This window comes from Triticum aestivum, chromosome 6A (genome assembly GCF_018294505.1).
Source record: "Triticum aestivum cultivar Chinese Spring chromosome 6A, IWGSC CS RefSeq v2.1, whole genome shotgun sequence".
NCBI lineage: Eukaryota > Viridiplantae > Streptophyta > Magnoliopsida > Poales > Poaceae > Triticum > Triticum aestivum.
Window position 1 is genome coordinate 411,977,143 of NC_057809.1, and position 24,765 is coordinate 412,001,907.

Below are 24,765 nucleotides of genomic sequence, written 5' to 3' on the forward strand. Positions count from 1 at the left end.
AATTAGTAGTAGTTTATTTTTCTGCTGTAGTAGTAATAATTAAAAAGAAAACCCAAAAATATTTCCCGTTCTTCTTTTGCTTGTTGGGAGCTTTCCCGTGTAAATAGTTTTATTTCTTTTCTTTTCTTTGGGGGTCAGTAGGAGAAGACCATAATTAAATTGTTGAAGTGGCTCTTATATGCATTATTGTTGAATTAACCAAGAGCCCATATTGCCTTGTCTTCTCCTGTTTATTGAATGCTCGCAGATTCCAGCTTAGTCCAATGCACGTGCACTCTTATTATTATTCACACCGTTCGGTCGTGCAAGTGAAAGGCAATTATGATGATATATGATGGACTGACTGAGATGAGAAAAGCTGGTATGAACTCGACCTCTTTTGTTTTTGTAAATATGATGAGTCCCGCGTTCTTGATTCAGCTTATTATGAATAAACATGTTTGCAATGACAATTAGAGATCAGAGTTGCTTGTGCCATGCTTGATTAGCTATGAGTTATAATGATTTACCTTGTATGCCAACATGCTATTGAGATGATTATGATGTGGTATGATGGGGTGGTATCCTCCTTTGAATGATTTAAGTGACTTGACTTGGCACATGTTCACGCATGTAGTTGAAACAAATCAACATAGCCTTCACGATATTTATGTTCATGGTGGATTATATCCTACTCATGCTTGCATCCAATGTTTATTAATTTTAATGCATGTACATGGCTGTTGTCGCTCTCTAGTTGGTCGCTTCCCAGTCTTTTGCTAGCCTTCACCTGTACTAAGCGGGAATACTGCTTGTGCATCCAATCCCTTAAACCCCAAAGTTATTCCAGATGAGTCCACCATACCTTCCTATATGCGGTATCTACCTGCCGTTCCAAGTAAATTTGTATGTGCCAAACTCTAAACCTTCAAATAAACATTCTGTTTTGTATGCTCGAATAGCTCATGTATCAACAAAGGTGTCCTTATCTTCCGTGTTAGGCGGGTTATTCTCAAGAGGAGTGGACTCCGCTCCTCACTCACGAGAAAATGGCTGGTCACCGGGATGCCCAGTCCCATGCTTTATGCAAACTAAATCAAAATTAATTGCAAACAAAACTCCCCCTGGGACCTGATGTATGTTGGAGGCACTCGTTGTTTCGAGCAAGCCATGGATTGATGCTTGTTGGTGGAGGGGGAGTATAAACTTTACCATTCTGTTTGGGAACCGCCTATAATGTGTTTAGCATGGAAGATATCGCCATCTCTTAGTTGTTACGTTGACAATGAAAGTATACCGCTCAAAATACAATTTATCTCTATTTCAAAACCGAGCTCTGGCACCTCTACAAATCCCTGCTTCCCTCTGCGAAGGGCCTATCCATTTACTTTTATGTTGAGTCATCACCCTCTTATTAAAAAGCACTAGCTGGAGAGCACAGCCGTCATTTGCATTCATCACTATTAATTTATGTTGGGTATGACTATGATTGGATCTCTTTTACCATGAATTACAATGTCTAGTCAGTCCTTGATCTTTAAAGGTGCTCTGCATTTATGTTTTGCGGTCTCAGAAAGGGCTAGCGAGATACCATCTTGTTATATCATATTATGATTGTTTTGAGAAAGTGTTGTCATCCGAGATTTATTATTATGACTTGCTAGTTGATTATGCTATTGATATGACTAATGATGAGACCTGAGAATTATTGCAAATGTGGTTAGTTATGATCTATGATGAAAACTTGAATGCTGGCTTGACATAGTTACAACAACAAGAGCAAACAGAGTTTGTAAAAGTTTTTCTTTCTTTCTTTCAGTTTGTCAACTGAATTGCTTGAGGACAAGCAAGGGTTTAAGCTTGGGGGAGTTGATACGTCTCCGTCGTATCTACTTTTCCAAACACTTTTGCCCTTGTTTTGGACTCTAACTTGTATGATTTGAATGGAACTAACCCGGACTGATGCTATTTTCAGCAGAATTGCCATGGTGTTGTTTTATGTGCAGAAAACAAATATTCTCGGAATGACCTGAAACTCCACGGGAGGTCTTAGAAAAAATAATAAAAAATACTCGCCAAATATGAAGACCAGGGGGCCCACACCCTTTCCACGAGGGTGGGGGCGCCCCCCCCTAGGGCGCGCCCCCTACCTCGTGGGCCCCCTGGTGACCCTCCGACGCCAACTCCAACTCTATATATTTGCTTTCGAGAGAAAAAAATCAGAGAGAAGAAATCATCGCGTTTTACGATACGGAGCCGCCGCCAAGCCCTAAAACCTCTCGGGAGGGCTGATCTGGAGTCCGTTCGGGGCTCCGGAGAGGGGGATTCGTCGCCGTCGTCATCATCAACCATCCTCCATCACCAATTTCATGATGCTCACCGCCGTGCGTGAGTAATTCCATCGTAGGCTTGCTGGACGGTGATGGGTTGGATGAGATTTATCATGTAATCGAGTTAGTTTTGTTAGGGTTTGATCCCTAGTATCCATTATGTTCTGAGATTGATGTTGCTATGACTTTGCTATGCTTAATGCTTGTCACTAGGGCCCGAGTGCCATGATTTCAGATCTGAACCTATTATGTTTTCATGAATATATGTGAGTTCTAGATCCTATCTTGCAAGTCTATAGTCACCTACTATGTGTTATGATCCGGCAACCCCGAAGTGACAATAATCGGGACCACTCCCGGTGATGACCATAGTTTGAGGAGTTCATGTATTCACTATGTGCTAATGCTTTGTTCCGGTTCTCTATTAAAAGGAGGCCTTAATATCCCTAAGTTTCCAATAGGACCCCGCTGCCACGGGAGGGTAGGACAAAAGATGTCATGCAAGTTCTTTTCCATAAGCACGTATGACTATATACGGAATACATGCCTACATTACATTGACGAATTGGAGCTAGTTCTGTGTCACCCTATGTTATGACTGTTACATGATGAACCGCATCCGGCATAATTATCCATCGCTGATCCGGTGCCTACGAGTTTTCCATATACTGGTTCTCGCTTATTTACTTTTCCGCTGCTACTGTTACAATCACTACAAAATACCAAAAACATTACTTTTGCTGTCTTTACTTTTGTTGTCGCTACCACTACTATCATATTACTTTGCTACTAAACACTTTGCTGCAGATACTAAGTTTCCAGGTGTGGTTGAATTGACAACTCAGCTGCTAATACTTGAGAATATTCTTTGGCTCCCCTTGTGTCGAAGCAATAAATTTGGGTTGAATACTCTACCCTCGAAAGCTGTTGCGATCCCCTATACTTGTGGGTTATCAGTTACCAACAATTTTGAAAATGCATAGTGCTATACGTCTCTCAGGCTTGGTCTTCGGGAGGTGGTGTAGATAGAACTCCAAGGACGAAGGCTTCCGATGAAGTAGTTGGAGCTGATGGAATGGGTGCTGGAGGTGGCACTGGAGCTGTAGCTGCTGGTGCTAACACTGAAGCTCTAGCATCTGAGACTGGCACTGCAGCAGACCTTGGACCTCGTGGCACACGCTTAAAAGCATCAGTGGTTGCTTTTCCTCTCCTCTCCTCTGCTTCCTCCTGAAGCTGCTCAACTGTAGTGTGAATCTTAGTCACCTTCAGATCAAGATCATAGAATTTTGTTTCCACAATCCTCTCCAGGCTCTCTTGATTCCGAGTCAGGGTGGCCAAGCCCTTCTCAATCCTCAATGTAGCTTGAATCAGATAGCCTAACTGATCTTGCTTACTCTTCAGGAAGACTCGAGATGCCTCTTCAGAACTTGGCATCTGGGCAGCTTTCTCAGCCTTTTCCTAGGCTCTCTTCTCCTGGACTTGAGCTGATGATGGTTCTTCCTCATTCATCACAACAGTGTTGTCTTCAAACTCAGGATATAGAGGTAGATGCTCCTTGTCCAGCAAGTAAGTCCATGTGCCCATTTTAGAGTTGATGAGATCCTGAATGTGTGGAGCATATCCACAACTCCTTTTTTGATCGTCAACAGTCCTTTTGATCGTTTCTACAATCAAGCTCATAACTTTGAACTTCTGTGGGACATCAAAAATTTGCAGCATGTTGATGGAGTGTCCTCAGATCATCTTGTGATCTCCTGACTTGGGTAGCAATGTGTTCCTTAAGATCCAGTTAATGGTAGGCAGACCAGACAATAGATAGTGTACAAATCCAAACTTATGTGTTTCTAAAGTCTTATCAGGGATCTCCTTGTACATGTTTGCCATTGAGTTGTGGTCTTTCTTCTTGGTGGCATACACATCCAAGTCATCTTCATGTTCCTTTGGGGCATTGATTAGCTTGGCCCATTCATCAACTGTGGACTAGTACCTAGTACCCTCAGACATCCAAACTATCCTCCCATCTGGATAGAAGTGGGCAGTGGAGTAGAACTGCATGATCAACTCATCACTCCATTTGGTGAGCTTTTGTCCAACGAATTCATCTACTCCACAAGCCTTAAAGCTATCATACACTCCGGGGAAGTGATCTTCATTTTCCCGGATGAACTCCCAGTCCACCCATTTCATGTCACACACTATGGGCTTCTTGTCAAGCAGAATGCTCTCATAGAAATCTTGTTGTTCCTTTGTGTGGAACCTGTAGTCAACTGCAGTCCTCCTCCTAACAGCATAGGGATTAGACTATCTCCACAAACTCAATCCTGCATCTTTCCTGATGTGCATGTCCTCAACGACTGGGTGAGCATCATTGTGGTCAGGAATTTTGGGCTTCAACTTCCTCAAGACAAGAGAATCATCATCATCATCTTCTTCTTCAGCTTCAGGCACTGGGGCCTTGTTCTTCTCCTCAGCAGGTATATTCCTGGTGTTCCTCTTGGGTTTTGGGGGTTTTTGAGCATCAGCCTTGGGAGCAGATTTGGGCTTAGATGGAGCAGCCCCTGACTTGGTTGCATCTCCCATAAGTTTTTGAGCCTTAGGAGCTGGTGCAGCATCCTCTTCCTCCTCCTCTTCTTATGATTCTCTCATAATGGAGGATCTACCAAGTACTCCGGCAGTGGTCTTCTTGACCCTTTCTTTTCTTTTCTTTCCTTCTCCAGCAGCCTCTTCAGTTGGCTTGGAGGTTTCAGCAGTTGAGGCTCTGGCCTTAGACATGGGAATCCTCTTTGCTGGAGCCTTCTTGTGCATCCCTGGCTTTGTTGTAGCAGCTGAGCCATACTCTTTCTTCATCACCTTTTTCTTGGAGCTGACTTCTTCCTCAACAGCCACATAATCCTCATCCTCGGAATCTGAGGTCTTCTTCTTCCTTGTTCTGGTGGCTGCCTTGGGCAAGTTACTTGGTGTGCTCCTGCTTCCCTCATCAGAAGTGCTAGAGGGACTAGTGCCCTTACTCATATGAACCTGCTCCTCAGACTTGTTCTGGCTGTCACTTTGATCAGACATCTTGCAGGCGAACTGTCCGCAGACCCTGTGAATAGATTGTAGATGAGGTAGGGTAGATGAGCATCACAAAGTGCAGAATTTTTGCAAAACAGATGACTTAAAAACTTAGTTTTAGTTCTTCACAGAAAGCATTTTGGATCTACCGATTTGTAAACTCGGTGATACCGAAGCAGCTTTTGGAACCTAAACTAGTGAACTCGGTCAGACCGAGTCACAGTTCGGTGGCACCGAGACTGCTAGGGTTTCACAGAGAATCGAACTCGGTCACACCGATTTGCAATTTTCGGTCAGAGCGAAAACACATGTGCAATGGCCTAAGCTAAATTGGTGAAACCAATTTCTACAACTCGATCGATCTGAGATGAGTTCGGTGGAGACCTAACCCTAAAATTTTCAAATCAAATCTAATCTACGGGATGCTTTCGCTGGACAAGATGATTTCATACGTGGCAAGAATCATGTCAAAGCAATGTGCTACGAATCGGAGTTAAGGAATAGCACAAAAATCAAGTTCATACCCTACTTCGGCGGCGAACTTGCTACGGCGGCAACGACGGGGAAGATTGCCGTTGACGGCGGCGGAGACCAGCGGCGGGAGGTCACTGGCAGCGAGAGGATGATCCGGAGACCCGAGGAGGCAAAGCAGGTCACACGCGGGTGAAAGGTTTCGGAAAAATTTCCAAAATTTGACCCGTCAGTATATATAACCTGACCCTGTCGGTGTGACCGAGTGGAACAACTTGGTGGCACCGAGATGCAGAACTGCAAGCGGTTACTGCAACTCGGTGTGACCGAAAAGTTCTAATCGGTTGCACCGAGATTGAAAACCTAGATCAACTTAGTGATCTCGGTGTTACCGAAATGGATGACCCGGTCATACCGAAGTGCACAAAGAGGTTTTGGAAGTTTATGTCTATGACAAATCGGGGACTCCGAGTGCTCCTCACACAGAGTGGTTCGAATCTAACTTGATCAAACTTTGTGATGTAGCATGAATAGAGTTTGAGACGAGGAAAGCATAGATAGCTAGAGAGAGTTCTTAAGCATCTTGTCCATCCATTTGGCAAAAGAGAAAAAGCCAAACAATCAAAGCAACAAATGGATGTCCTCGAATGAGTAAAATATGCAACCAACATGCTCACACAATAAGATGGCAAAAGAAATATGTGACAAAGCATGCACAAACACTCTAGCATCTATCAAGCAATTTGGTGATGACTAGGTCATCTATATATGAGTATATTGACTTAGGAGTCAAATGAATTGTGGATTTATGAACAAGATTATCTATGAATATTATTTGGTTCTTCTCTGAATTCTTATATGCATGATTTGATATCTTTGCAAGTCTCTTCGAATTATCGGTTTAGTTTGGCCTAGTAGAGTGATCTTTCTTGCAATGAGAGAAGTGCTTAGCTTTGGGTTCAATCTTGCGGTATCCTTTCCTAGTGAAAGTAGGGGCAGCAAGGCACGTATTGTATTGTTGCCATCAAGGATAAAAAGATGGGGTTTATATCATATTGCTTGAGTTTATCCCTCTACATCATGTCATCTTGCTTAATGCGTTACTCTGTTCTTATGAACTTAATACTCTAGATGCATGCTGGATAGTGGTCGATGTGTGGAGTAATAGTAGTAGATGCAGAATCGTTTCGATCTACTTGACACGGACGTGATGCCTATATTCATGATCATTGCCTTAGATATCTTCTTAACTATGCGCTTTTCTAGCAATTGCTCGACAGTAATTTTTTCACCCACCATAATACATGCTATCTTAATTAAGAGAAGCCACTAGTGAAACCTATGGCCCCCGGGTCTCTTTCCTATTATATTACATCTCTTTTATTTACATCGCATATCATTTACTATTTTGCAATATTTACTTTCCAATCTATACAACAAAAATACCAAAAATATTTACTTTACTATCTCTATTAGATCTCACTTTTGCGAGTGACCGTGAAGGGATTGACAACCCCTTTATCGCGTTGGTTGCAAGGTTCGTAATTGTTTGTGCAGGTACTAGGTGACTTGTGCGTTGTCTCCTACTGGATTGATACCTTGGTTCTCAAAATTGAGGGAAATACTTACGCTACTTTGCTGCATCACCCTTTCGTCTTCAAGGGAAAACCAACGCATGCTCAAGAGGTAGCACTTACTTAATGTGTTACTTTGTTCTTCATGAACTTAATACTCTAGATGCAGCCAGGAGTCGGTCGAGGTCTGGAGTAATAATTGTTGGGGAACACAGTATTTCAAAAAAATTCCTACGATCACGCAAGATCTATCTAGGGATGCATAGCAACGAGAGGGGAGAGTATATCTACGTACGTACCCTCGTAGACCGAAAGCAGAAGCGTTAAGAAACATGCTTGATGTAGTCAAACGTCTTCGCAATCCAACCGATCAAGTACCGAACGCACGGCACCTCCGTGATCTGCACACATTTAGCTCAGTGACGTCCATCGTACTCTTGATCCAGTTGAGGCCGAGGGAGAGTTTCGTCAACACGACGGCGTGTTGACGGTGATGATGAAGTTACCGGCGCAGGGCTTCGCCTAAGCACTATGACGATATGACCGAGGTGTGTATCTATGGAGAGGGGCACCGCACACGGCTAAAACAATTGTCAACTTGTGTGTCTATGGGGTGCCCCCTCCCCCGTATATAAAGGAGGGGAGGAGGGGGTCGGTCGGCCCTCATGGTGCGCCCCAAGGGGGGATTCCTACTCCTACTAGGAGTAGGTTTCCCCCCTTTCCTAGTCCTAATAGGAGGGGGAAGGAAGGGGAAGAGGAGAGGAAGGAAAGGGAGGGAGGCCCCCCTCCCAATTTGGACTGGGCTTGGGGGCAGCGCCCCCTACCTCTTGGCCTCCTCCTCTCTCTTCCACTAAAGCCTATGTAGACCCATTAAGCCCCCGGGGGGTTCTGGTAACCCCCGGTACTCCGGTATATGCCCGAACTCATCCGAAACCATTCCGATGTCCAAACATAACCTCCCAATATATCAATCTTAATGTCTCGACCATTTCGAGACTCCTCATCTTGTCTGTGTTCACATCCGAGACTCCGAACTACCTTTGGTACATCAAAACACATAAACTCATAATACCGATCGTCATCGAACGTTAACCGTGCGGACCCTACAGGTTCGAGAAATATGTAGACATGACTGAGTCTCATCTCCGGTCAATAACCAATAGCGGAACCTGGATGCTCATATTGGTTCCTACATATTCTATGAAGATCTTCATCGGTCAAAACGCATAACAACATACGTTGTTCCCTTTGTCATCGGTATGTTACTTGTCTGAGATTCGATCGTCGGTATCATCATACGTAGTTCAATATCGTTACTGGCAAGTCTCTTTACTCGTTCCGTAATGCAACATATCGTAACTAACTCATTAGTCACATTGCTTGCAAGGCTTATAGTGATGTGTATTACCGAGAGGGCCCAGAGATACCTCTCCGACAATCGAAGTGACAAATCCTAATCTCGATCTATGCCAACTCAACAAACACCATCGGAGACACCTATAGAGCATCTTTACAATCTCCCAGTTACATTGTGATGTTTGATAGCACACTAAGTGTTCCTCCGGTATTCGGGAGTTGCATAATCTCATAGTCATAGGAACATGTATAAGTTATGGAGAAAGCAATAGCAATAAACTAAATGATCATAATGCTAAGCTAACGGATGGGTCAAGTCAATCACATCATTCTCTAATGATGTGATCCCGTTTATCAAATGACAACTTATGTCTATGGTTAGGAAACTTAACCATCTTTGATTAACGAGCTAGTCAAGTAGAGGCATACTAGTGACACTCTGTTTGTCTATGTATTCACACATGTATTAAGTTTCTAGTTAATACAATTTCTAGCATGAATAATAAACATCTATCATGATATAATGAAATATAAATAACAACTTTATTATGGCCTGTAGGGCATATTTCCTTCAGTCTCCCACTTGCACTAGAGTCAATAATCTAGATTACATTGTAATGATTCTAACACCCATGGAGTCTTGGTGTTGATCATGTTTTGCTCGTGAGAGAGGCTTAGTCAACGGGTTTGCAACATTCAGATCCGTATGTATCTTGCAAATCTCTATGTCCCCTCCTTGACTTGATCGCGGATGGAATTGAAGCGTCTCTTGATGTGCTTGGTTCTCTTGTGAAATCTGGATTCCTTTGCCAAGGCAATTGCACCAGTATTTTCACAAAAGATTTTCATTGGACCCGATGCACAAGGTATGACACCTAGATCAAACATAAACTCCTTCATCCAGACTCCTTCATTTGCTGCTTCCGAAGCAGCTATGTATTCCGCTTCACACGTAGATCCCGCCATGATGCTTTGCTTAGAACTGCACCAACTGATAGCTCCACCATTCAATAAAAAATATGTATCCGGTTTGTGACTTAGAGCCATCTGGATCGGTGTCAAAGCTTGCATCGACGCAACCGTTTACGATGAGCTCTTTGTCACCTCCATAAACGAGAAACATATCCTTAGTCCTATTCAGGTATTTCAGGATATTCTTGACTGTTGTCCAGTGATCCACTCCTGGATTACTTTGGTACCTCCCTGCTAAACTAATAGCAAGGCACACATCAGGTCTGGTACACAACATTGCATACATGATAGAACCTATAGCTGAAGCATAGGGAATAACTTTCATTTTCTCTCTATCTTCTGCAGTGGTTGGGCATTGAGTCTGACTCAACTTCACACCTTGTAACACAAGCAGGAACCCTTTCTTTGCTTGATGCATTTTGAACTTCTTCAAAATGTTATCAAGGTATGTTCTTTGTGAAAGTCTAATTAAGCATCTTGATATATCTCTATAGATCTTGATGCCCAATATATAAGCAGCTTCACCGAGGTCTTTCATTGAAAAATTCTTATTCAAGTATCCTTTTATGCTATTCAGAAATTCAGTATCATTTCCGGTCAACAATATGTCATCCACATATAATATCAGAAATGCTACAGAGCTCCCACTCACTTTCTTGTAAATACAAGCTTCTCCAAAAGTCTGTATAAAACCATATGCTTTGATCACACTATCAAAGCGTATATCCCAACTCCGATATGCTTTCACCAGTCCATAAATAGATCACTGGAGCTTACACACTTTGTTAGCACCTTTTGGATTGACAAAACCTTCTGGTTGCATCATATACAACTCTTCTTTAAGATATCCATTAAGGAATGCAGTTTTGACATCCATTTGCCAAATTTCATAATCATAAAATGCGGCAATTGCTAACATGATTCGGACGTACTTAAGCATCGCTATGGGTGAGAAGGTCGCATTATAGTCAACTCCTTGAACTTGTCGAAAACCTTTCACAACAAGTCGAGCTTTATAGACAGTAACGTTACCGTCAGCATCAGTCTTCTTCTTCAATATCCATTTATTCTCTATGGCTTGCCGATCATCGGGCAAGTCAACCAAAGTCCACACTTTGTTCTCATACATGGATCTCATCTCAGATTTCATGGTCTCAAGCCATTTCGCGGAATATGGGCTCATCATCGCTTCCTCATAGTTCGTAGGTTCATCGTGGTCAAGTAACATGACCTCCAGAACAGGATTACCGTACCACACTGGTGCGGATCTTACTCTGGTTGACCTACGAGGTTCGGTAGTAACTTGATAAGAAGTTTCATGATCATCATCATTAGCTTCCTCACTAATTGGTGTATGAATCACTGGAACTGATTTCTGTGATGAACTACTTTCCAATAAGGGAGCAGGTACAATTACCTCATCAAGTTCTACTTTCCTCCCACTCACTTCTTTCGAGAGAAACTCCTTCTCTAGAAAGGATCCATTCTTAGCAACGAATATCTTGCCTTCAAATCTGTGATAGAAGGTGTACCCAACAGTCTCCTTTGGGTATCCTATGAAGACACATTTCTCCGATTTGGGTTCGAGCTTATCAGGTTGAAGCTTTTTCACATAAGCATCCCAGCCCCAAACTTTAAGAAACGACAACTTGAGTTTCTTGCCAAACCATAGTTCATATGGTGTCGTCTCAATGGATTTTGATGGTGCCCTATTTAACGTGAATGCACCCGTCTTTAAAGCATAACCCCAAAACGATAGCGGTAAATCAGTAAGAGACATCATAGATTGCACCATATCTAATAAAGTGCGGTTACGACGTTCAGACACACCATTACGATGTGGTGTTCCAGGTGGCGTGAGTTGTGAAACTATTCCGCATTGTTTCAAATGAAGACCAAAGTCATAACTCAAATATTCACCTCCACGATTAGATCGTAGAAACTTAATTTTCTTGTTATGATGATTTTCCACTTCACTCTGAAATTCTTTGAACTTTTCAAATGTTTTAGAGTTATGTTTCATCAAGTAGATATACCCATATCTACTCAAATCATCCGTCAAGGTCAGAAAATAACGATACCCGCCACGAGCATCAACACTCATCGGACCGCATACATCAGTATGTATTATTTCCAATAAGTGTGTTGCTCTCTCCATTGTTCCGGAGAACAGAGTCTTAGTCATCTTGCCTATGAGGCATGGTTTGCAAGCATCAAGTGATTCATAGTCAAGTGATTCCAAAGGCCCATTAGCATGGAGTTTCTTCACGCGCTTTACACCAATATGACCTAAATGGCAGTGCCACAAATAAGTTGCACTATCATTATATATCTTTTGGCTTCAATACTATGAATATGTGTATCACTACTATCAAGATTTAGTAAAAATAGACAACTCATCAAGGGTGCATGACCATAAAAGATATTACTCATATAAATAGAACAACCATTATTCTCTGATTTAAATGAATAGCCGTCTCGCATCAAACAAGATCCAAATACAATGTTCATGCTTAACGCTTGCACCAAATAACAATTATTCAGGTCTAAAACTAATACCGAAGGTAGATGTAGAGGTAGCATGCCGACGGTGATCACATCGACTTTGGAACCATTTCCCACGCGCATCGTCACCTCGTACTTAGCCAATCTTCGCTTAATCCATAGCCCCTGTTTTGAGTTGCAAATATTAGCAACAGAACCAGTATCAAATACCCAGGCGCTACTGTGAGCATTAGTAAGGTACACATCAATAACATGTATATCAAATATACCTTTCACTTTGCCATCCTTCTTATCCGCCAAACACTTGGGGCAGTTCCGCTTCCAATGACCAGTCCCTTTGCAGTAGAAGCACTCAGTCTCAGGCTTAGGTCCAGACTTGGGCTTCTTCACTTGAGCAGCAACTTGCTTGCCGTTCTTCTTGAAGTTCCCCTTCTTCCCTTTACCCTTCTTCTTGAAACTGGTGGTCTTGTTGACCATCAACACTTGATGCTCCTTCTTGATTTCTACCTCTGCAGCCTTTAGCATAGCGAAGAGCTCAGGAATCGTCTTATCCATCCCTTGCATATTATAGTTCATCATGAAGCTTTTGTAGCTTGGTGGCGGTGATTAAAGAACTCTATCAATGACAATATCAACCGGAAGATTAACTCCTAGCTGAGTCAAGTGATTGTGGTACCCAGACATTCTGAGTATATGCTCACTGACAGAACTATTCTCCTCCATCTTGCAGCTATAGAACTTATTGGAGACTTCATATCTCTCGATCCGGGCATTTGCTTGAAATATTAACTTCAACTCCCGGAACATCTCATATGCTCCATGACATTCAAAACGTCGTTGAAGTCTCGGTTCTAAGCCGTAAAGCATGGCACACTGAACTATCGAGTAGTCATCAGCTTTGCTCTGCCAGGTGTTCATAACATCTAGGGTTGCTCCTGCAGCGGGTTTGGCACCTAGCGGTGCTTCCAGGACGTAATTCTTCTGTGCAGCAATGAGGATAATCCTCAAGTTACAAACTGTAGCGACCTGACCCGAATGGATCACATCTACTGTGCTACGGTGTCATCCTTGGATCAGTAATGCTGACACCACACAGTACATCGAGGATTTATAGCAGAGTTACAATCACACACTTATTACATCGATGGCTCAAAAAGAACTTATTACAATAAATATGGCTGAAGGCCATCTAGTATCGATAACAGCGGAAGACTCGGAAGATAAATGGGTCCATCAACTCCAACGGCATCACTGAGTATAGAACCACGACCTAAAACACCTTACTCGTCGTCTGAAAAGTCTGCAACATGAGAAGTTGCAGCCCGAAAACGGGTCAGCACATGGAATATGCTGGCAAGGTAACACATAGAGAGTAATGGAATGAAATAGCTATACTATATGCATATATGGCTGGTGGAAAGCTCTATGGTTACAGTTTTGCGTAAAGCCAGTTTTTCCCTACTGCAAAGGAATAAGTTTATTTAACTATGATGGTGGTTGTGAAACATTGAGAATGGTTGACAGCATTCTCAATCCCAATTAAAAAATAATTAATACCCAACAATATTAATTAGAAGTAACATGTTGAGATTCACAGGATATTCAAGTATTAGATACTCAAGTTGTCCATAACCGGGGACACGGCTAATCATGATTAGTTTGTACACTCTGCAGAGGTTTGCGCACTTTTCCCCACAAGACTCGATCACCTCCGTTTGTTTTCTCGCACTACATGGTGTTTGAGAAGACGGATGATCGAGACATAGTCTTTCAGAAGCGCTAGCACCTTACATGTGGGGTAGACCGTACCACCTACAACCCCTACATCTGCTAGTCCACCCCGTAAGAGTTCGCACTACTTAGTCAACTATGCCAGAGCCCATAATGGCTTGTGGCTGCACACGGAAGTTTCTAGCATGAAAGATCTTATGATCCCTTTGAGCCTGGGTGGCGGTCTGAAAAAAACAGGCAAGTCCTGATAGACATCAGGTGCCTCAATCCACCCAGATGTGTGTTTAAGTTGCCACCTTAGATAAACCATTAAATTATCAATCTCACATCTGTCATGGATATCACTCACCCAATCCATGTCTACTAGCATAGCATGGCATAATAAGCAAACGTAGAAGTAACTCCCAAAGGTTTCATAATAAATAGGTAATAGGTACTACCTCATCTACTTCCCATCCCACAGTTTAATTAGATCCTAATCATGCAATGTGTGAGGATTGATCTAAATGCAATAAAACATGGGTTGTAGAAAAGGTATGATCAAAGTGTTACTTGCCTTGCTGATGATCCGCGAGTCCTAGGGTTTCGAAGTAACAAGCGGCGCAATCCGGGTAATCTATCACAGACAAACAAGCACACAATAAGTACTCATCTAATGCACAGGTAAAACTCGAACAAGAGATCGAACCAGAAAGTTCAATTTAAGAACTCCGGTTGCAAAGAAAGAACGAACCGAACAAACGGCGGAAAACAAACGGCGGAAGAAAACAACTCGGTTCTAGCAAGTTGAAACTAGGTCAAATTTCACCGGGGCAAAAACTTGTTTAAGTTGACTAGACAGAACGGTGGTTTCGAAACGAAACTCCAGGCGCTTGAATCACCTGATTCCGATAAACGGGCGAGAAGAAAGACTAGAAAGAAGATCAGATCTGAGATCGCGATCGCGGAATAAATCCGACGAGAAGAAAAAGAAGAACGGTTAAACGAACGATCGTTCGTTAACCTAGAAGAATCCAGTGATCTCGTTCGTTAGGACGAACGGTCCGGCGAACGGTCCAAAGGCAACTAAATCAGAAGAGAAAACGAATCCGATCTAGGGTTTCGGAGAAGAAAACCGAAAAGAAAAACCGATCTAGAAAACCGGAACGATTTAGAGAAGAACCGGAAAGAAAACGAATCGGAAAAGAAGAAAAAGAATCGGAACAATTAGAAGAAAACGATCCGAGGAAAAGAGACGCGGGGAAACCTCCGGCGAGGTCTCCGGCGAGGGGCTCCAGCGGCGGCGGCAAGGTGCGGCGGCGGCGGCGGTGATACAGGGCGCGGGCGGCGGCTTAGGGCGGCGCGCGGGTGAGGGGTGGCGCGGCGCGGGGATGTGGTGGAGCTCTAGGCTTTGGGTTTGATGATTTAGACGGGGGGGGGGGGTGCTTGGGTATTTATATTGGGGAGGGGAGAGGTTACTTGGGGTAGGGGACAAGAATTAGACTAGGAATAGGAATAACGAAACAAAGGAAAAAGGGCAAAGGGCGCCCTAGAATCCTTTTAGGATTCGGTACAGGAGCAAGAGGCGGCGGCGGCCTCCTGGCCTTGCGCTGGCGCGCCTGGGCGCAGGGGCTGTGGCCGGCCTGGGCCTTGGCCCGGCTGGGCCTGGCTCTCTTATTTTTTTTATAGTTTCCGCGCGCAGAAAAAAACAAAAAGAGAACTAAACGAGCTCCGAAAAATCTAAAGTAAATTTTCCCCGACTCCTAAAAATGAGCCGAACAAAATGAACTTTTCTCCGGACCTAAAATGCAATTTTCGAACACGCGCATTTTTCCCTATCCAAATAAAATGCAAATAAAACTCCGGCAAACAAAATTGATCTATTTATTAAATCTTCACTTTTCCTAAATTTTGGGAAAGTCATATTATTCCCTCTCTCATATTTTGATATTGGAAAAATAATTGAAGATAAAACAAAATAAATCAAATGATCCTCTTTTTTCAAAATTTGAGAAAACTCAAATATGAAAATAACGAAATCTCCAACTCTCTCCGGAGGTCCTTGAGTTGCGTGAAATTTCTAGGATCAACCAAAATGCAAGAAAATATGATATGCATGATGATCTATGTATAACATTCCAAATTGAAAATTTGGGATGTTACAAACCTACCCCCCTTAAGATGAATCTCGCCCTCGAGATTCGGGTTGGCTAGAAAATAGGTGAGGGTGGTCCTTGAGCAAATCTTCTTCTCTCTCCCAGGTGGCTTCATCCTCTGAGTGGTGGTTCCACTGAACTTTGCAAAACTTGATAACCTTGCTGCGAGTAACTCTGCTGGCAAAATCAAGAATCTTAACTGGCTTCTCCTCATATGTTAAGTCGTCCTTCAACTAAATCGCTTCAAGCGGCACGGTATCTCTTAGCGGTACCTCCGCCATCTCGGCATGACATTTCTTCAACTGAGAAACATGGAATACATCATGAACTCCTGACAGTCCCTCTGGTAATTCCAACTTATAAGCGACTTCTCCCATACGTTTCAAGATCTTAAACGGTCCAACGAAACGCGGTGCTAATTTTCCCTTAACTCCAAAGCGCTTAACTCCTCGAAGTGGGGATACTCGAAGATAAACTCTGTCTCCGGTTTCGTAAACTGTCTCCTTGCGTTTTGAATCTGCGTAGCTCTTCTGCTTGGACTGGGCTACCTTGAGCCTATCGCGAATCAACTTAACCTTCCGTTCAGACTCCTTAATCAAATCTGGTCCAAAGAATTGACGGTCTCCAACTTCGTCCCATGACAACGGTGTCCTGCACCTCCTTCCGTATAAAGCTTCGAAAGGTGCCATCTTCAAACTGGTTTGGTAACTGTTGTTATAAGAAAACTCCGCATACGGCAAGTTTTCATCCCAGCTAGATCCATAATCTAATGCACAAGCTCTCAGCATATCTTCCAAAATCTGATTGACTCTCTCGGTCTGTCCATCTGTCTGCGGATGAAAAGCTATGCTGAACTCTAGTCTGGTTCCTAAAGTTTCATGCAACTGTTTCCAAAACTTTGAGGTAAATTGGGTTCCTCTATCTGATACGATACTCCTCGGAACTCCATGCAAACAAATGATCCTAGTCATGTATATCTTTGCCAACTTAGCACTGGTGTAAGTGGTCTTAACTGGAACGAAATGTGCTACCTTCGTCAAACGATCAACTACTACCCATATCGAATCATAGCCTGCTTTCGTCCTGGGTAGTCCTGTGATAAAATCCATGCCTATCTTATCCCACTTCCATTCGGGTATCGGCAATGGTTGTAACAATCCTGCTGGCTTCTGATGCTCTGCCTTTACTCTCTGACAAACGTCACAACTGCTACATATGCTGCAATATCCTTCTTCATTCCGGTCCACCAGAATGTTTCCTTCAAATCCAAATACATCTTGGTATTCCCTGGGTGAATCGAATACGGTGAATCATGTGCCTCTTGCAAAATCAACTTCCTGATCTCCGGGTCATTGGGCACATAAACACGGTCCTCAAACCATAGGGTATCGTGCTCATCCTCACGAAATCCCTTAGGTTTTCCTTTGCTAAGTTTCTCCTTTATAGCGGCAATCTCCTTGTCAGATTTCTGAGCTTCTCTGATCTTATCCATCAATGTTGACTGAATCTCCAATGCTGCTACATAGCCTCTCGGAACTATTTCCAAACATAGCTCACGAAGGTTTTCTGCTAACTCCTTGGGTATTTTCCCCGTCATTAGGGTATTGACATGGCTCTTACGGCTCAAAGCATCAGCTACTACATTAGCTTTTCCAGGATGATAATGTAATCTCATGTCATAATCCTTGATGAGCTCCAACCATCTCCTTTGTCTGAGGTTCAACTCCTTCTGCGTGAAAATGTACTTCAAACTCTTGTGATCCGTGTACACCTCACAATGATTTCCAATGAGGAAATGTCTCCACGTCTTCAATGCATGCACTACGGCTGCTAATTCCAAATCATGCATGGCATAATTCAACTCATGAGGCTTCAGTTGCCGTGAAGCATACGAAACAACTCTTCCTTCCTGCATAAGCACTGCTCCAAGTCCTCGACATGAAGCGTCGCAATACACCTCATAATCCTTGGTCTGATCTGGCAAAATCAATACTGGTGAGGTAACCAAACGTTTCTTCAACTCCTGGAAACTAGCCTCACACTCCTCAGTCCATTTGAACTTAGTATCCTTCTTCAACAACTCTGTCATAGGCTTTGCAACCTTTGAAAAGTTCTCAATGAATCTCCGGTAGTATCCTGCGAGTCCAAGAAAACTTTGGATCTCTCCAACTGTTGTTGGTGCTTCCCACTTGGTCACGGTTTCAACTTTAGCGGGATCTACTGCTATACCTTCTCCAGATATAACATGTCCGAGGAATCCTACTTCCTTCAACCAAAACTCACATTTGCTGAATTTGGCGTATAACTGATGTTTCCTTAGTTTCTCCAAAACCAAACGCAGATGTTCCTTATGCTCCTCTTCATTCTTTGAATAAACCAGAATGTCATCAATGAACACTACGACGAACTTATCCAAAAACTCCATAAACACTTTGTTCATCATGTTCATAAAATAGGCAGGCGCGTTAGTCAATCCAAATGACATAACGGTATACTCATACAGCCCATATCTTGTGGTGAATGCTGTCTTAGGTATGTCCTGCTCCCGAATCTTCAATTGGTGGTACCCTGATCGCAAATCGATCTTGGAAAACACTTTAGCTCCTTGCAAACGATCAAACAGATCATTGATCATTGGCAGTGGGTACTTATTCTTGATGGTTACTTCATTCAATCCCCGATAATCTACAACCATCCTTAATGATCCATCCTTCTTTTCCACTAGAAGTACGGGTGATCCCCAAGGTGAATAACTTGGGCGAATGTAACCTTTATCCAATAACTCCTTAATCTGATTCTTAATTTCTACCAAATCCTTTGCTGGCATCCGGTATGGTAGCTTCGATATTGGGCCTGTACCTGGCAATAACTCAATCAAAAACTCAATGTCTCTATCCGGTGGCATGCCTGGTAATTCCTCAGGAAATACATCAGGAAAATTCTTTACCACTGGTACTTCTTCTTGGACAACTCCTGTTAGGCAGTTTACTTGTGTCCTGTTTGGTACATGCCGGGATACATACTTGATCCTTCTTCCTTCTGGTGTGGTAAGCAAAATTGACTTACTAGCATAGTCAATGTTTCCTCCATACATCGACAACCAATCCATGCCTAATATCACATCCAATCCTTGAGATTCTAATATTATTAGGTCTGAGGGAAACACATAGTTACCAATCCTTAATGGGAACCGGTCACACCATCGTCTAGCCATAAACTCCGCTCCTGGTGAGCTTACTAACATGGGTGACCTAAGGGCTTGGGTTGGCAGGTTATACTTATCCACAAATTCCCTTGATATGTATGAATGCGATGCACCAGTGTCAAAAAGAACGAGTGCAGTAAATGACTTAACCAAAAACTTACCGATTACTGCATCGGGTTGATCTTCAACCTCCTCCACATTAACGTGGTTCACCTGTCCCCTATTGAAAGGGTTCGGCTTCTTCCCAGAGCTTCCATTGCCATTTCCATTTTGGCCTTCAGGACATTCATTGGCATAATGTCCGGTCTTCGAACACTTGAAACAGGTGACTTGACTCAGGTCCCTCTTGGTTGGGGTCGATGGGGTGCTGCGGTTCTGGCCGTTGCTTCCTCCATTCCCGTTACCATTCTTGTGGCCATTATGGCTGTGCGAGCTACCTCCTCCATGGGTGTGCTAAAACTGAAATCCCGGTTTAGGGGTAAAACGGGGCTTCTGCTGGGCTCCAGAGTTATACTTCCCCTGTCCATACTTCCTCTTATGGTTCTCCATCTGCTGTTGCTTCCCTTCTATCATGATGGCACGATCTACCAACTCCTGGTAGTTGTTGAAACTCGCTACCATCAACTTCATGCTTAGTTCATCATTCAGTCCTTCCAGAAACTTCTCCTGCTTAGCTGCATCCGTAGCAACGTCATCTGGGGCATAACGTGCTAACTTACTAAAGTCGTCAACGTACTGGCCAACTGTCCTTCCTCCTTGGCGTAAGTTGCGAAACTCATGCTTCTTTATGGCCATAGCTCCCGCTGAAACATGGGTAGTGCGGAAAGCTTGCTGAAACTGATCCCATGTGACAGTGTCAATTGGGTAAGTGGCTGTGAAATTCTCCCACCATGCTGCCACGGGTCCGTCAAGCTGGTGAGCGGCAAACTTCACTTTCTCACCATCTGTGCATCCTACAGTGGTCAACTCCCTTCCTATCTTGCGGAGCCAATCGTCTGCTACTATTGGCTCGGTGCTACTGGAAAACACCGGCGGATTCAGCCTAAGGAAACGGGCTAAGTGGTCAATAGGTGGCGGCGGTGGTGGTGGGTTGTTGTTGTTGTTCTGCTGGTTCTGGACTAACATCTGCATCAATTGATTCTGCTGCTGAATCAACTGAGTGAGCTCCGGTGGAAATCCATTGTCACATCTCGGAGGCATCTGAGGGTTTAGAAAAGACGAGAATTAAGAATAGAGGGGGTCTAAAGGGAAAACACTACCCATATGCACATGAGGCAAATGCACACAAAATCACTTCAATCAATCAAACAAGGGTTTACAAACGGTTTAAAACTATCGCAAAAGTGCTCGACTATATTGTTTTACATGGGGGAAATACTACTACTATCTGGTGGTCATCTAGAAATTTGAACCGATGGAAGACTCCATGATATCTGCTCCAGCTTCGTCTTCAAAGTCGGGTTCACTTGGATCCGAATCGGTGTCGTCAATGATGATGTAGTTGTCCGGACATGCGACGTACTCGTCTTCCTCCTGGGATGCTAACTTCCTCTTGAGTTCTTCAATCTCCTGCTTAAGATTGCCATTGTGTCTCGCTAGAGCTACGATCCTGTCCATGTAGTCCTTGCGTGTAGACTTCAGTTCTCCTTCTAGCTCGATGATCCTTGCCTTCGCATTCTTCAACTCTATCATGTCATTGCACATCTGGTTCTCGTGGCGTCGAATGTGCTGGTTTAACTCCTGGATGAAAGATGCAATGGATCTATCCTTCTTGGTGCTGACTAACTCCCATTGTTCATCTCGGCGTCCGCAAATCTGGTAGATAGTGTCCTTGAGGTCTTCTTGGTAAACTTCTCCAATGCGTCCTATGGTGATATGAGCTGCCATGCTCCTTCCCAGACTCCAGGTTGGTGCATTGAAAACACTATCTATGGGTTTCGTGATTGGCGCGAATGTCCTTCCCGGAACGTGAGCTTGAATCTTCCAGCGCTCCTCTTCAGGCAGAGTGGCGTTGAAAGTTCCCGTGAAGCTTGGTAATCCAATGTTCAGGTACTTGGTGACTTCCTTCAGGTGAAATCCAAATGGTGTGCCTTCATCCGGTTGAGCGTACTTAATCTTCGCGTTCGTCATCCTAATAGAGTAGAAAAGATGAGGAGTTAGAAAATGAGAAGAGAAGGGTGATCTATGGCTTTAACTTAGTGGTTGTGTCCTACAGTCAGCATGTGCTCTGATACCATCTCTGTAGCGACCTGACCCGAATGGATCACGTCTACTGTGCTACGGTGTCATCCCTGGATCAGTAATGCTGACACCACACAGTACATCGAGGATTTATAGCAGAGTTGCAATCACACACTTATTACATCGATGGCTCAAAAAGAACTTATTACAATAAATATGGCTGAAGGCCATCTAGTATCGATAACAGCGGAGGACTCAGAAGATAAATGGGTCCATCAACTCCAACGACATCACTGAGTATAGAACCACGACCTAAAACACCTTACTCGTCGTCTGAAAAGTCTGCAACATGAGAAGTTGCAACCCGAAAACGGGTCAGCACATGGAATATGCTGGCAATGTAGCACATAGAGAGTAATGGAATGAAACAGCTATACTATATGCATATATGGCTGGTGGAAAGCTCTATGGTTACAGTTTTGCGTAAAGCCAGTTTTTCCCTACTGCAAAGGAATAAGTTTATTTAACTATGATGGTGGTTATGAAACATTGAGAATGGTTGACAGCATTCTCAATCCCAATTAAAAAATAATTAAAACCCAACAATATTAATTAGAAGTAACATGTTGAGATTCACAGGATATTCAAGTACTAGATACTCAAGTTGTCCATAACCGGGGACACGGCTAATCATGATTAGTTTGTACACTCTGCAGAGGTTTGCGCACTTTTCCCCACAAGACTCGATCGCCTCCGTTTGTTTTCTCGCACTACATGGTGTTTGAGAAGACGGATGATCGAGACATAGTCTTTCAGAAGCGCTAGCACCTTACATGTGGGGTAGACCGTACCACCTACAATCCCTACATCTGCTAGTCCACCCCATAAGAGTTCGCACTACTTAGTCAACTATGCCAGAGCCCATAATGGCTTGTGGCTGCACACGGAAGTTTCTAGCATGAAAGATCTTATGATCCCTTTGAGCCTGGGTGGCGGTCCGAAACAAATAGGCAAGTCCTGATAGACATCAGGTGCCTCAATCCACCCAGATGTGTGTTTAAGTTGCCACCTTAGATAAACCATTAAATTATCAATCTCACATCTGTCATGGATATCACTCACCCAATCCACGTCTACTAGCATAGCATGGCATAATAAGCAAATGTAGAAGTAACTCCCAAAGGTTTCATAATAAACAGGTAATAGGTACTACCTCATCTACTTCCCATCCCACAGTTTAATTAGATCCTAATCATGCAATGTGTGAGGATTGATCTAAATGCAATAAAACATGGGTTGTAGAAAAGGTATGATCAAAGTGTTACTTGCCTTGCTGATGATCCGCGAGTCCTAGGGTTTCGAAGTAACAAGCGGCGCAATCCGGGTAATCTATCACAGACAAACAAGCACACAATAAGTACTCATCTAATGCACAGGTAAAACTCGAACAAGAGATCGAACCAAAAAGTTCAATTTAAGAACTCCGGTTGCAAAGAAAGAACGAACCGAACAAACGGCGGAAAACAAACGGCGGAAGAAAACAACTCGGTTCTAGCAAGTTGAAACTAGGTCAAATTTTATCGGGGCAAAAACTTGTTTAAGTTGATTAGACGGAATGGCGGTTTCGAAACGAAACTCCAGGCGCTTGAATCACCTGATTCTGATAAACGGGCGAGAAGAAAGACTAGAAAGAAGATCGGATCTGAGATCGCGATCGCGGAATAAATCCGACGAGAAGAAAAAGAAGAACGGTTAAACAAACGGTCGTTCGTTAACCTAGAAGAATCCGGTGATCACGTTCGTTAGGACGAACGGTCCTGCGAATGGTCCAAAGGCAACTAAACTGGAAGAGAAAACGAATCCGATCTAGGGTTTCGGAGAAGAAAACCGAAACGAAAAACCGATCTAGAAAACCGGAACGGTTTAGAGAAGAACCGGAAAGAAAACGAATCGGAAAAGAAGAAAAAGAATCGGAACGATTAGAAGAAAACGATTCGAGGAAAAGAGACGCGGGGCAACCTCCAGCGAGGTCTCCGGTGAGGGGCTCCGGCGGCGGCGGCAAGGTGCGGCGGCGGCGGCGGTGACGCAGGGTGTGGGCGGCGGCTTAGGGCGGCGCGCGGGTGAGGGGTGGCGCGGCGCGGGGATGTGGTGGAGCTCTAGGCTTTGGGTTTGATGATTTAGAGGGGGGGTGCTTGGGTATTTATATTGGGGAGGGGAGAGGTTACTTGGGGTAGGGGACAAGAATTAGACTAGGAATAGGAATAACGAAACAAAGGAAAAAGGGCAAAGGGCGCCCTAGAATCCTTTTAGGATTCGGTACAGGAGCAAGAGGCGGCGACGGCCTCCTGGCCTTGCGCTGGCGTGCCTGGGCGCAGGGGCGCAGCAGCGGCTGGGGCTGTGGCCGGCCTGGGCCTTGGCCCGGCTGGGCCTGGCTCTCTTATTTTTTTTATAGTTTCCGCGCGCAAAAAAAAACAAAAAGAGAACTAAACGAGCTCCGAAAAATCTAAAGTAAATTTTCCTCGACTCCTAAAAATGAGCCGAACAAAATGAACTTTTCTCCGGACCTAAAATGCAATTTTCGAACATGCGCATTTTTCCCTATCCAAATAAAATGCAAATAAAACTCCGGCAAACAAAATTGATCTATTTATTAATTCTTCATTTTTCCTAAATTTTGGGAAAGTCATATTATTCCCTCTCTCATATTTTGATATTGGAAAAATAATTGAAGATAAAATAAAATAAATCAAATGATCCTCTTTTTTCAAAATTTGAGAAAACTCAAATATGAAAATAAGGAAATCTCCAACTCTCTCCGGAGGTCCTTGAGTTGCGTGAAATTTCTAGGTTCAACCAAAATGCAAGAAAATATGATATGCATGATGATCTATGTATAACATTCCAAATTGAAAATTTGGGATGTTACAAACCTACCCTCCTTAAGATGAATCTCGCCCTCGAGATTCGGGTTGGCTAGAAAATAGGTGAGGGTGGTCCTTGAGCAAATATTCTTCTCTCTCCCAGGTGGCTTCATCCTCTGAGTGGTGGTTCCACTGAACTTTGCAAAGCTTGATAACCTTGCTGCGAGTAACTCTGCTGGCAAAATCGAGAATCTTAACTGGCTTCTCCTCATATGTTAAGTCGTCCTTCAACTGAATCGCTTCAAGCGGCACGGTATCTCTTAGCGGTACCTCCGCCATCTCGGCATGACATTTCTTCAACTGAGAAACATGGAATACATCATGAACTCCTGACAGTCCCTCTGGTAATTC